This window comes from Eupeodes corollae, chromosome 1 (genome assembly GCF_945859685.1).
Source record: "Eupeodes corollae chromosome 1, idEupCoro1.1, whole genome shotgun sequence".
NCBI classification, from domain to species: domain Eukaryota; kingdom Metazoa; phylum Arthropoda; class Insecta; order Diptera; family Syrphidae; genus Eupeodes; species Eupeodes corollae.
In genome coordinates, this window is record NC_079147.1 from 114,985,907 (window position 1) to 114,998,866 (window position 12,960).

General features: G+C 33.2%; 1 protein-coding gene across 2 annotated transcripts in view; it reads left to right on the forward strand.

Moving 5' to 3' along the window:
- The window catches only part of LOC129953652 (hemicentin-1), a 403,952-nt gene that overhangs the window by 171,473 nt on the left and 219,519 nt on the right, over positions 1-12,960 (forward strand). The window lies entirely within an intron of this gene.

Below are 12,960 nucleotides of genomic sequence, written 5' to 3' on the forward strand. Positions count from 1 at the left end.
ATTATAACTAATGGCAACGGATCGCCATTAAAACTTTAGTACCTCACCAAAAAGTGCTCTTGAAAAGCATTTCAAACAAATTAATTCCGAAAAACATAGGTTTTAATTAGTGCATTTCTCATTTATCTAACGTCAAATTAACACATACAAAAACAGAATAAAGGAAATCCAACGATGCTATACAACACGCTCGATTATGACGGTGGAAAATTTTCGGAAGGGTGTTATTTTTCGCTACCCCATTAATACTATAGTTATTATCAACAGCAGAGGTTTCTCGACAGAAGTGAGAGGGTAGTGTTCGTATCGCCCAAATGATTTGCATGAATTTCGTTTATTTTGCATTTTATCAGTTTCGTTTTTACGAGTGTACTGTGTTCATAATATAAGTTTTTAAGCTTTTCAAATATAAAACAAAAATTTATCTAAAAATCATCATGGAACTAGTTTTTATTTTATTTTAATACCAAACCATATACGAAAACAATATTATGAGAATAATGGCTTTAATTTGAGTTCGTTCCAGGGCTGGATTTGGGCGAAGATATGAATGCGCTGGACGGATTTAGATTATTTAAATGTTGTTTATTTTGTTAAAATGACTTGTTGTCGTTAGTTTAAAATCATAGACGTTGTACCCAGAAAGTTTGACTACCTGCGATAATAATAACATATAACATAATAACATATTTCACCATTACAAATTCATAAACTTAAAGGCAAAATTAGAAACGAGCGTTGGAATTTTCCAATAAAGTGTAAAAAGTCTTCGAATCCACACCCACAGGTCAGCGCAGTAGAGGAAGACCGTGTATCAGGTGGCGCGCACAAGTGGTAAGTGACTTCACCCAATTTGGAGCGCGAAATTGGAGACATCTTGCTTGGGACCGAGCTCGATTAAGAAGCTTGTTGGTTGAGGGCCTATAGTTCACACAGGACTGTAGCGCCACCTTAAGTAAGTAAGTAAGTAAGTAAAGCGCAAAAAGAAATGCTCCACTTAATTTAATTTGAAACACACATGCAAAGCATTTTTGGATCTTCGCCCTGGATTTTCCAAAAAGCCAATGCCCCCGTCCGAGGGTTGTTAGAAGTTGAATTCAATCAAAAGACGTTAAACTATTTTAATTGGTTTATTTGTTGGTCTTTGGGAATTCCAACTCTCGTTCTTGATTTACACTTTAATTTTATAAATTTGTAATGTGGTAATATGTATTTATTTACAAGTAGTAAAAGTTTCCGGTTACAACATTCCACCAGCTTTATAAAAAGCGAAAATCGATTCTTATATGGTGTGGCCTCGTCCAAGCGGTTGGCAGAGAATAACATTATATTTAATATATTTGTGATATCGCTTATAGGTTTCGAAGGCTTACTTACGTTATTATTTTATCTTAATTTTTTAATGATAATGTCATGAAAAACTATTGATGCGTCAAGTCTAAAGAATTAGTACAATTTTGTTCCTATCTTAAATTTTCTGTTGTCTTATGTGAAAGTCTTTTAATCTTGTTCTATTAAATAGAAAAAATAAATAAAAAATACTTCTATAAATTTGAACACGTCTCAAACTATTCCTTTTTAAGTAGTAGTAAGGTGGCGGATGCAATTTATAAATTAAAATCATGGAAAGTTTACAAAAAATTAATATACACACATTTCTCTCAATTTATGAAAATTTAGTTATTTTATAAATCTTTTGAATATTTTTCGCCCCCTTAAATATTCTATCAAGTTGAAGCGACCATTATTATTGCAGCACTGATGATGACGAGCTTATCCTTATCCCTACATAGGTATCGCAATTCGCAATCCCAAAAATTATGATTGTGTTTTAGGTAGATTGGGAAATCCAAAACAATTCTGTTATGCATATTGAAAGCTTCTGTTTTTTGCATGACTTTCCCTCGGGACCGAATTAAAATATAATTTAATTTTTTGTTTTGTATACAACCAAACAATTTCACTCTTTTTTCTGATTTATGAGGGTAAAATGGAAAACCTTGCAATATAGTAGTCGTGCACCTCCAAAACTTTTTGAGGAACATAAATTCTATTAAATTGTCAGAACTGCAATTAGTTTTGACAGTGAAATGTCACTTTGTTATCGTAGATTTACAAAGTGGAATATATTGAAACTATGTGCATACATTTGTACATAACATTAATGCATTTTATATACAACAGCATAAGTTTATGGTAACTTTAAAAAGTTGCGAGGGATGTATTGGAAAAGTATGAACAATATAGTGACAGTGGGTCCCTAATGGTTGTTCTCTTACTTCTTATATGAAACTTATCTAGAACGCTGTACTTTTTTAAAATAAAAGCATAAGTTAAGTCAGTATTTATGTAGTTTATTCAAAGTATGCAGCATATTGTTGTTAGTTCAAAGGACATGAATTAAAGTGATATACGTGCAGTTTTAAGGAGTCAAACTTACTACACTTTTCACATGCATACTTTAATTACATTATAAAATTCCCCAAAGAAATGCCTGAAGCATTTTTATTCTTGTACATTTCTTGGAATACAATTTTCACTTAAACGCTTACATTTGCATATTGCACTCAACACAAGAATATGATCGAGTGCACACAGCAAAATTCTATGCACGAATCACCAAAATCCCAAAGCAATTTATTAAGGCGCTTGACTTTTTGAACACACATTTTCTGCTTAAGGCTTCCAAAATGAACTGTAATCTTGGTCAGTCTTAATGCAAGGCACATGCCACCCTTTAATTTCTATTTTCATACAAAAAGAGATTCAAGTTCTTTAAGTTCTTGGGAGAATAAACTTGAGTGTCTTATACTCCCGAACGTAATTTTCAGATGTGGCCACAAAAACTGCAAACAGTAATTTTCTAGGATATGCATTTTGCATATTAAAATAATGTTATCTTCGTAAGATTCATAGCTGCATGATGTTTTCTTTTTATTTTAGTAAATGAGGACGGACATATCTGCGACTAATGTCCTCGTTTGACTTCAATCTGAGATATTTAATTATCACACTGGTCTCTATAATCACAGCCATAGGTATACGCACAAAGAGCATTTGTGAGATGTGCATTCATGTGAACGTTCCCTTGAAGTCGACAAACTCTACAATTAGTCTGACGATAATCAAAATAAATACATAATTAAAAGCTAATGCATTCGGAAGGCCACTATTATATCGTCATCATTAAAAGCAATAGTCAAGAATACAGATATACAACTAACATAATCTCGAATTGAATTAAGGTCAATGCGGACACAAATACATCGAAGCCAAGATAATGGAGGAGAATGTGACCAATGTAATTATCAAAAGCGCAAGGTAATGCAATCTGCAATACCGTAATAAGTTTTGCAAATTAAATAACATTTACTATCAAGTGACGAAAATTGATCAAACATTGAATGGTGTTTCGTATATGTTCAAGGAATTAGGTGAAAACGTAGACAAGTCTTGATATTTTATTGGCCTGTCGATAAAGTTTATGGTTTAGTTTTATTATTGTGTTTATTATATCGATTCTTTAATTGTAACTATAACGATTCAGAATAATTTATTTTAGTATTGGAGAAACAACTTAAGTTTCTTAGAAACTAAATATAAAGGATATATTATTTGTTTTAGTTCTTTGTGTGTATTATATTAAGTTTTTGAAGTAAGGCCTATCACTGGAATATGGTAGGTAAGTTATACAAGCTGTTTTTATATAGAATTGTCTTATGTGTTTTTAATATATGATTATGGTTGTAGTTGCAACACTGAAAACAATATTTTTTTGTTGTTTCTGTAGGTTTTCGTGTTTCGTTAAAAAAGTTGTTAGTTGAACTTTTCTAAATATTTCACATACATATGATGAAATAGTTTCACTTCAAAATCAATTTTTGGTAACGAGATTATTAGTCGAAAACCAATTTTTATCAATCTTAGTAGTATTTCATGACAGTTTTTATTTCTTGTATTAAAAAATAAAGATTATTTTTTCCTATTAACAATAAATAAAGTTAACAATCATTTTGAAGTCAATGATTTCGTTTATTCAAGAGATATCAACTTTGCGTATTATTTTTGGAAGATTTAATTTTTTATGAAAAAAAGCTGTCTGTTGAATTTTTGTACAAATTTCACAGATCTTCAAAAGCAATATTTTCTATAAACTAAATTAGGTTGAATATTTTTCATTTTCTGAAAAGATATTTGAGTCGAAAATCAATGTTTACCAACTGTTTGTAAAAGCTGTCAATTCGATTTTTTTTAAAGTTTAACCATTTTAAAAAACCTTTTTCTTCGTTGGAAAAAATTATTTCGGAGATAACATCATTTTTTGGCCGTAAAATATTTGTTAGCCCTACCGTGAGGTACCAAAGAGAAATTGTACAAATCCTTAATTATCCCAGTTTTACGGTATGGTACAGAAACATCCCAGATGGATAAGGATCCCTTGGTATCTTCTAAAGGAAGGTTCTAGGTACGATATATGCGGACCGGTTTATGTCGACAGGCAAAATAGTATCTGGAGGAAAAAATATAATCACGAACTGTAAAGCGACTTGCTACTGGTCAAAAAATATACGTATTCAACCATTAACGTAGGGTTTTAAAATATAAGCTTGAAGGAAGTAGAAGCAGCGACAGAGATATTCGAAACTGGAAACAGCAAGATAGCGATCGAGTAAGCTGGCGGGACCTAGTACTTGAGGCCCAGGAGCACGATGCGCTGTAGCATCAACTAAAGTAAAGTAAATATTCGGCGTGACAATTGTAGAAAAATCCTTAATTGTTTTTTCTTTAATACAAGTTACTAGCGTTATTCGTTCGTGAGGTATTTTGGGTTAACCAATTTTAAACTTGTTTTACGTTTAAGTTAACATTTAATTGAAATTAAGTGTTTTTTTTTTCAAATTTAATTGAAGTCTATATCGCTACTGGTTATGGAGCTATGGACGACCAAAAAATCTTCCTGAATTTACGGAAGTACGAAGGTACGAACTCACGTACACACGCGCACACAGACAACTGTCTAAAACTTTTTTATTTAGATTCTAGGGACCGAGAAATGTCGAAATTCTCAATTCAACAAATCGAACTGACTATAACAACTCCCTATATGGGAAGTTAATAAAATAAAAATAAAATAAGGAGGTTATGTTTTTTTAGGGTTTTGCTTTATTGGTTTATTTAGTTGGTTGTGGGCTTTTTATAAAATATTTCAATAAATTGGTATATGTGTTAACTATTTTAAAGGTAACAACCTAGTTTAAATGTTCTAATATTAAACTATGCACATCTTTAATAGGGGTCAATGCACCATAATTAACTGGTAAATGTATGAGCCACGGTCTTTTTGCTAGCGTTTAAGAAACAAATTATTGCAATTAAAAATTAAACAATTCGTATATTCAACATAAATATTATATTTCAGGTAAATTCTTGTATTACATTCTATGCTGACAAATATATTCTAAACTAGGTTTAAATATTTAAGATGTTGTTATTTAAAACCATTGTAAGATACCTTGTATCTTGCTGAATTTTCAATGATTTTAAAAATTTCCTTTTGTACTTCCCTAAAATTGTATGTAATTTATGAAAAGAAACATATATACAACCTTAATATTATCCTTTTTCAAACCTCCTTCACATATTAGTCTTTGAAGGATGAAAGCAAAAGCCTTATACCCTCGTCATGCCATCGGAAGTGGGCTTAACAATTAAGTGAAATGGTAAGTGAATAAAATATTCTTTGCAAATTTTGTAAAAAAAAAAAACACGAATATTAATCGTTTCTATGTTGGCATCTTGAACTTTATGGCTATATATGTATGGGCTGAAATGTTTATGTGTGCGTGCGTGTGTGTATGTGAATGTACAGATCTTAAAAGAACCCCAGATGTCCTTGAAAAATTCCTAATTTCTCTACTGTGTTATTGTAATGATATATGTAAAATATTAATCTTAATAGTCCTTTTGTTAGGATATCGACATGCTGATTACGTCGTGTGTGCAAAAGTTGGTATAGGAAATAAGATATAATAAAGTCGTGCGCATCTGTGTGAATTGAAGAGTCCCCATTAGTTGCCTTTTTTCAAAAAGATTTATCTTGTTTCTCAAGCTTTCATTTTATAAGTCCTCAAGCACTTTATGATAACTCTTGTATTTATAAGTAATAAGACATGAATTGTTAGGAGGAGCAAAAAGTTTGATGATGGAACGTGTTATTCAGAATCTCGAGTTCCACAAATTTCTGATTATTTTTATAGAAAAGCAGGTTACTGTTTACTACTCTGGGTTTAGTAATAAAGAGTATTCGACTTTATCGTTTTGCCTAATGACCCACTTTTGTTCTTGGTGTGCAAATTGTTGAGTTGTGTTTGTATGTTTAACGAATAAGGTAAATTTCTTGTGCAGAAGCTGAATTCATTACCTTTAGTGAAAAAATTAAGTTGCAAATATGTATAATAAATAAAAATAAATTAGTTGGCTCAACAGTTCATTAAAAACTAGGGTCATTTGACTTACAACTCTCAACCATACCTGTGTGCAGGTTATGTTGTGAGGGATTGAGGGGACCTATATTTTTAAGCCAATTCCGAACAGCTTATTTGAGAAAGCTATTTTCATGATAAGATAATATTGGAAGATTTGAGGACAGCACAGCCATGGATTGACAGTGACAGTGATTGACCACCTAAGCTTAACCAAAACTCAATTTGGATACTCAAGGGCATACTTTTTGCTTTCATGATAATTGAAAGGAAGAGCATACTCAGATCGATTGCCCAGCTGTGCTGGTGGGGTAATGGAATGGAAAGCCATTATGGACTATGGCACGGTTTGAGTTCAATTTCTTACGCGTCGTATGAACACGAGTATACAATGGTTTACTAAAAAAGACTTTCCCTGAAATTAAGGATATTCACTTACTTTATTTTAGTTGGCGCTACAGCGCATTGTGCTCCTCGGCCTCAGGTAATAACTTTTGCCAGCTTACTCAATCTCTAGTTTGTGCCTCCAGTTTCGAATACTTGATCATTTGACCGAAGGTGAGGCCTACATCTGCTTCTTGTTCCCTCAGGCTTGGCATTGAATACCTTACGAGCTGAAGCTTCGATTTTCATTCGGTCGACATGCCTTAGCCATCTTAAGCGTTAAACACGCAGTTTTTTGACCAGTGACAAGTCGATGTACAGCTCGTAAACTCCTGATTAAATTTCTCCACCAGATGTTATTTTGCCTGTCGACACAAACCAGCCCATAGATCGAACGCAGAACCTTCCTCTCGAAAATACCAAGAGATCCTCCATCCATGCTTTTGCACCATAAAGCAAGACTGGGATGATTAAAGTTTTGTACAGTGTCTCTTTAGTCCTTAGTGATAGGGCCTTATTCCTGAACTGCTCGCTAAGGCCAAAGAAACAGCGGTTACAAGGGTGATTCTACGTTTGATCTCCACGCTGATATCATTTGCAGAATTAACAGCAGTGCCCAGATAAACAAATTCGTTTATCACCTCGAAGTTATACCTGTCAATTGTCACATTTTTACCAAGTCTACGGTGTGAATCGACTCTATTTGACGATAGTAAATACTTCGTTTTGTCTTCGTTAATGTCAAGACCCATTTTCTTCGCCTCAGACTCGATATTAGAGAAGGCGCCCGTCACTGCTCGTTTATTTCTTCCCATAATGTCGATGTCACCTGCATATCCAAGATATTGTGTGGATTTTTGAAAGATGGTGTCACTTGTATTGGCGTTGGTGTTGCGCACCACTCTTTCAAGAACAAAATTGAAGCAGCTACATCACAGCTCATCGCCTTGTCGAAGTACTCTGGTGGTTTCGAAGGTTTCGGTCGAGTCTTTTCCAATTTTGACGCAGCAACGAGCATTTTCCAGCGTCATCCTGATAAGTTGTATCAGTTTGGTAGGAATACCAAAACTCAACATGGCACGGTATAGTTCGTTCCTGTCTACACCGTCATAAGCTGCTTTAAAATCAATTAAAAGAAGGTGTGTTTCGTTTTTATGTTGTTGGGTCTTTTCCAGGATTTGGCGTAGAGTAAACCTTTGTTCGATGGTAGATTTTCCAGGCCTGAAGCCACTCTTGTAAGGGCCAATTAGTTCGCTAGTAAATGGCTTCAGGCGATCACATAATAAGTTGGACACGATCTTGTATGCGATGTTTAAAAGGCTAATGAATCTGTAGTTGGTGCAGAGAAGGCGGCCACCTTTTTAATGGATCGGGCAGATGGTGCTTACGTTCCAATGGTCGGGCATGCTTTCTTCCGACCCGATTTTAGTAACTAGCTAGTGCATGCTCTTTACCAGATCTGCTCCAGTCTACTTAAAAAACTCCGCCTCCAGACAGTCATCACCGGCCGCTTTGCTTGACTTTAGCCTAGTAATGGCTTTAGTTTGATCTCACTCTGGTCGGGTGGTTTAAACTCTAGATCGTCAACCAAATGAATTTGACATGGCTGCTCGCTGGCGGAATCGTTGACTTCATCACCACTTAGCAGCTGGTTGAAATGATCTCTCCAGATTTAGCATTGACTGCGTCTCGACTACGGTATTCCCTTCCTTATTTTTGTAGGCTCCAGGGTGGCTAATAAATACCGTTGTTTTCTTTTTGACTCTTCTATAAAAGCTCCTCACCTGTTCCCTGTTAAAACATCACTGGATCTTCTTTTTTCGTCGTAGAGCTGACGGGAAGATATTGTCCTCCTTTGCTGCCACAATCTGTATGCCTCCGTTTTGTTTGCCTGAGCACATTCGGAGTCAAACCAGGGAATCTGGTGGTACTCAACACAATGTTTTTCTCGGCTAGGAAGCCGATAAGCCTCTGTCCGTTTCCAGATGTGATATCGTGTAGGCTATGTCTTCTGATTGACCTACCAAAGATGCCTTCTTTACCAATTTTGGCGTTAAAATCCCCCAGGAGAATTTTAACGTCGGTTCTGGGACATTGCTCATATGTTTTGGCGAGGAGCTCGTAGAATTCTTCTTTGTCATATTTCTCTTCTGTCGGGGCCTGCTCGATGATAAGGCTCAGGTGGTGGAATTTGGCCTTAATGCGGATTGTCGCCAATCTTTCGCTAACTTCCCGAAAGCTTAAAACTCTTTGTCTTAGTTTTCCTCTGACAGCAAAACTAAATCCAAATAAGCGCTTCCTCCCATCGAGTAGACACTTCGCATAGTAGAAATCACAACCTTCTATTTTCCTACTGCCTGGACTGGTCCATTCCATCGCATTTCCTGGAGGGCTATCACATGAGCTTTGAGTTTGGCGAGGGCACCGGCAAGCTGCTCTGCTTTGCGGGACCGGTTAAGTGTACTCACATTCCATGTACATTCAAGTAAATCGTTGTCCGTTTTTCGTTTACGGGGGGGGGATTGTCATCATTATCAGTCCGTTCACCCGAGGCTATTAGTTGTGATTTTATCACAGGTAACTCAGGTGACACAGCTCTATAAAATCGATGGATCCAACGTTCGTCGTTATTTTACCTTTCGGCTAACCAGCATCCAGCAGGTACCACCAGGAGGTGACGATACGATATTCCACTACCATCAAGGATATTTGTGTTTCTTATAATGGAAGTTCTAGCATAATAATGTCCCTAATCACAACTCTCAGTCCTTTAAATCTTAGATTAATTTTCAGAACGTGTACTTAACTAAACATGCCGACATACTCGACAGATCTTAACAATACAAAAACGCAATACTGGACACTATTTCACTCATAAAGAAACTAATGTCATAAAGAAGCGCTATCATGGTTGTCTGAGAGTGTAGACGGTTTTCATTTTTTTTACGTTTTATTAATAATTTTCTGAAAAATTGAAAACTATATATTTTACTGTTTTTTTTGCTTGGTTTCCAAATAATAAGACGGAGTTAAGAAGGGTTTTAGAGTTAAACTGGCCGAGAAACATATCATTAAAATCATTTTCTGGAAACCAGCCCAGTGAAATAAACTATACATTTTTTAACAAATTTAAGAATTAATTTATTATTAACTTACTATGTACATAAGATTTTCTTTGTAAATGAATTTCAAGTATAGGAATAATTCCAGATCCAAGCCTTGGGGTTTGCTCACATTTATGTACCAGTTCTTCTTTATTATATATCTAAAAAAGAAACTATCATCAAGACATTTATGACTTAGTTATAGATATTATATTTTAAAAAATACACTAAGGCACCTATTTGCCTTGAAATTGATGGAGCTGAAAAGTTGTGGAATTTCTTTTTATTTCTGTTATTCACTGAAAAATATGACAAAGAAAAACTTTAACGACCTTACAAATACGTTTTTATGTATGTGCAAGTTTATATTTTTGATAATAACTGTAAAGGGTGACTACATTGAAATCAGACAATTTATCAACAAAATTTTAGGAAAAAATTAACAAAAAAATATTTATTGTCCGGTCAAATATTTTTCTTTTTTTATGTTTTAAGTAATTTTGTTTTTATTTGCAAGTAAAACCTAATTTACAATTTTTAAAGACAATATTTTTCTTTTCGGTTTCTATATTTTAATCACGAATGAAAACACATTTGGGAATAGATAATAATGAATACTTATTCATCCCTTTGATCACCAAAACGTACTTAAAATAAAAATATATTTCAACAAAATTTAAGAATCATGCAGAGTTTGTGTACTGTTAATTTTGTTTTAAACAAAATGATTTCAATTATTATTCAAGATTTTTAAGATTACGTTTAAATATTGTAAAATTTAAACGTCACTGAAACCACAGATAAGATCAGATGAAAGCATTAAAAGTTGCACAATTACTATTTATGAAACATTGTTTTTATATTAAGACATCAAACTCGAATCTTACATAAATGAAGGTTGAAAAGTGAGTTTTGGCAAAAGGATAAAATGGTGATGCAAATTTACTATTTATATTATTTGAACACCCTATTTTAAACGCATTTCTCCAAAAGCGAACAAATTTCAGAAAAAGGACTTCTGCACCAAAAGTCATCAATTCAAAGTGGACAAGGCTTGAAGTGGCACCAATAGTATGCTTTGCACTATGTATTTTCACCCACTCGAAATGTGTTGTCCTTCTTCTTTCACAAAAAAGGAGAAAATAGATTTTATGAATGAGTTTATTTTGTCTGTCTCCTTCCATCATTTAATGAAAAATAAAAAATAAAAATAAAAAGAAGTTTGTCGTTGAGGCAAAGTGCAATTCATCATTAGAGGATTTTTGATCACTAGGGAATAATTCTTGAAAAGTTATAAACTTTTGTCTGAGCTGAGTTGAAATGTTTTTTGTGTATGTAAATCTATATGCATGTACAGTATATGATATTTTTGAAAGAATAGAAACTTTTGATTACTTTATTATATAGTTTTCAACTTCTCTTTATATTGAAGTTTTGAGCAAACAAATGACCTTAGGTGTAAGGTTTTATATTCATATGTTAAAATCGATTTTCATTTAAAATTTTAGAAGACTACATTTGGTAGCATAAACATTTTATTTCCATGCAAAACGATTTATATTTACATTATGTATGTAGTACCTACATTTTGTTGTTTTAAGAAAAAATGATATATAGAGAAACGGAACGTATGAAGTGCTTGAATAATGTTCTATTTTATAATTCTTTTCCGATACAGCGAGCGCTATAACTGCAGTATTGGCCTCATCTGTTAAACTATAAGCTTAAGATCGACATCATCCATCCAAACTTTAGCCTATCTTCTGATTTCATAACTTTAGTAATTTTAATTTAATAGAATTTTTTGATTTGTTATTCACTCATCAATTATATCTTAATTGCAATATTAACGATTTTGTATGATAAATTCTGTACCTGTTTTTACAAAACAATTCCTCTTAAAGGGCTCGTAGTAACTTCAATGTACCATTATTGATTCACATCTCAAAAACATACAAAATTAAAGAAAAAAACCTGGGTATAATAGAAGACAAGAGCTGATGAAGATTATGAAAGTATTTTAATTCTTAAAAGACTATTTACAGATTATTCTAATTTTTCATATGAAAGCTAAAAAATGATCTTAAATCTAATACAGATAGTTTCTAGAAATTCGAAATGTGTAAAGAGAAAACTAATCCCAAACTCTTTGTTGAATTCATCCTCAACTAATAATGACTCTGGTTATGACAAACATTTTGGCAAACTTCTTCATAAAGCTTTCATAGATACAAACGATGACAACAGTTTTTATTCCTCTTCCTTTTGCTTAGATACCTTTAAGAAACTTGGATAAGTCGGTTGTGTTTTTACTGATTTTAGTAAAGACTTTGACAAGTTGTTTCACAATACTTTAATTTTAAATCTAAACAATCAAGGTTTTTACAACAACTTCTTAAACTGGATTTCATCATATTTTAAAAATAAAATGTATGGTGTTATATTTCTTTATGAGTATTCGGATCAATTTGTTATCAATTCTGGTCTTTCTCAGGGAAGCCATTTAGGTCCACTTTTATTTATTAGTTGCTTATTCATGCTGATCACATTAAGCTCATATACAATCAACTTCTGACTGTTTACATTTGCAAGAAGACTTGTTAACTTAGGAAGTAATTGTAATAGGTCAAATTGAAAAATGTTGACATTTCCCGACTTTTCAAGGTCAGCAGAGGCGAAATAAATTTTTTTTTAGAAAGTTGTCTGTGCGTGCGTGTGTATGTCCGTACGTTCGCGACGTTTTTTCGTCGTCTATTGCTCAAGAACCAGAAGAGATATCGACTCTAAATAAATGTTATACAGATAATAAGGCAGAAAGATGCAGAAAGCGCTTTCAAGAAAATTGCTTGGGTGGTTTTCTTACCATAGCAGTTTAAAAAAAGGTGAATATTTTGGTTAACCCTAAAAATCCAATTAACGGTTGTTTTTTAAATTAAAAAAAAACTGAAAAAAATGTCTCACCTCGAAAATTTTACAAGTACAAAACGATT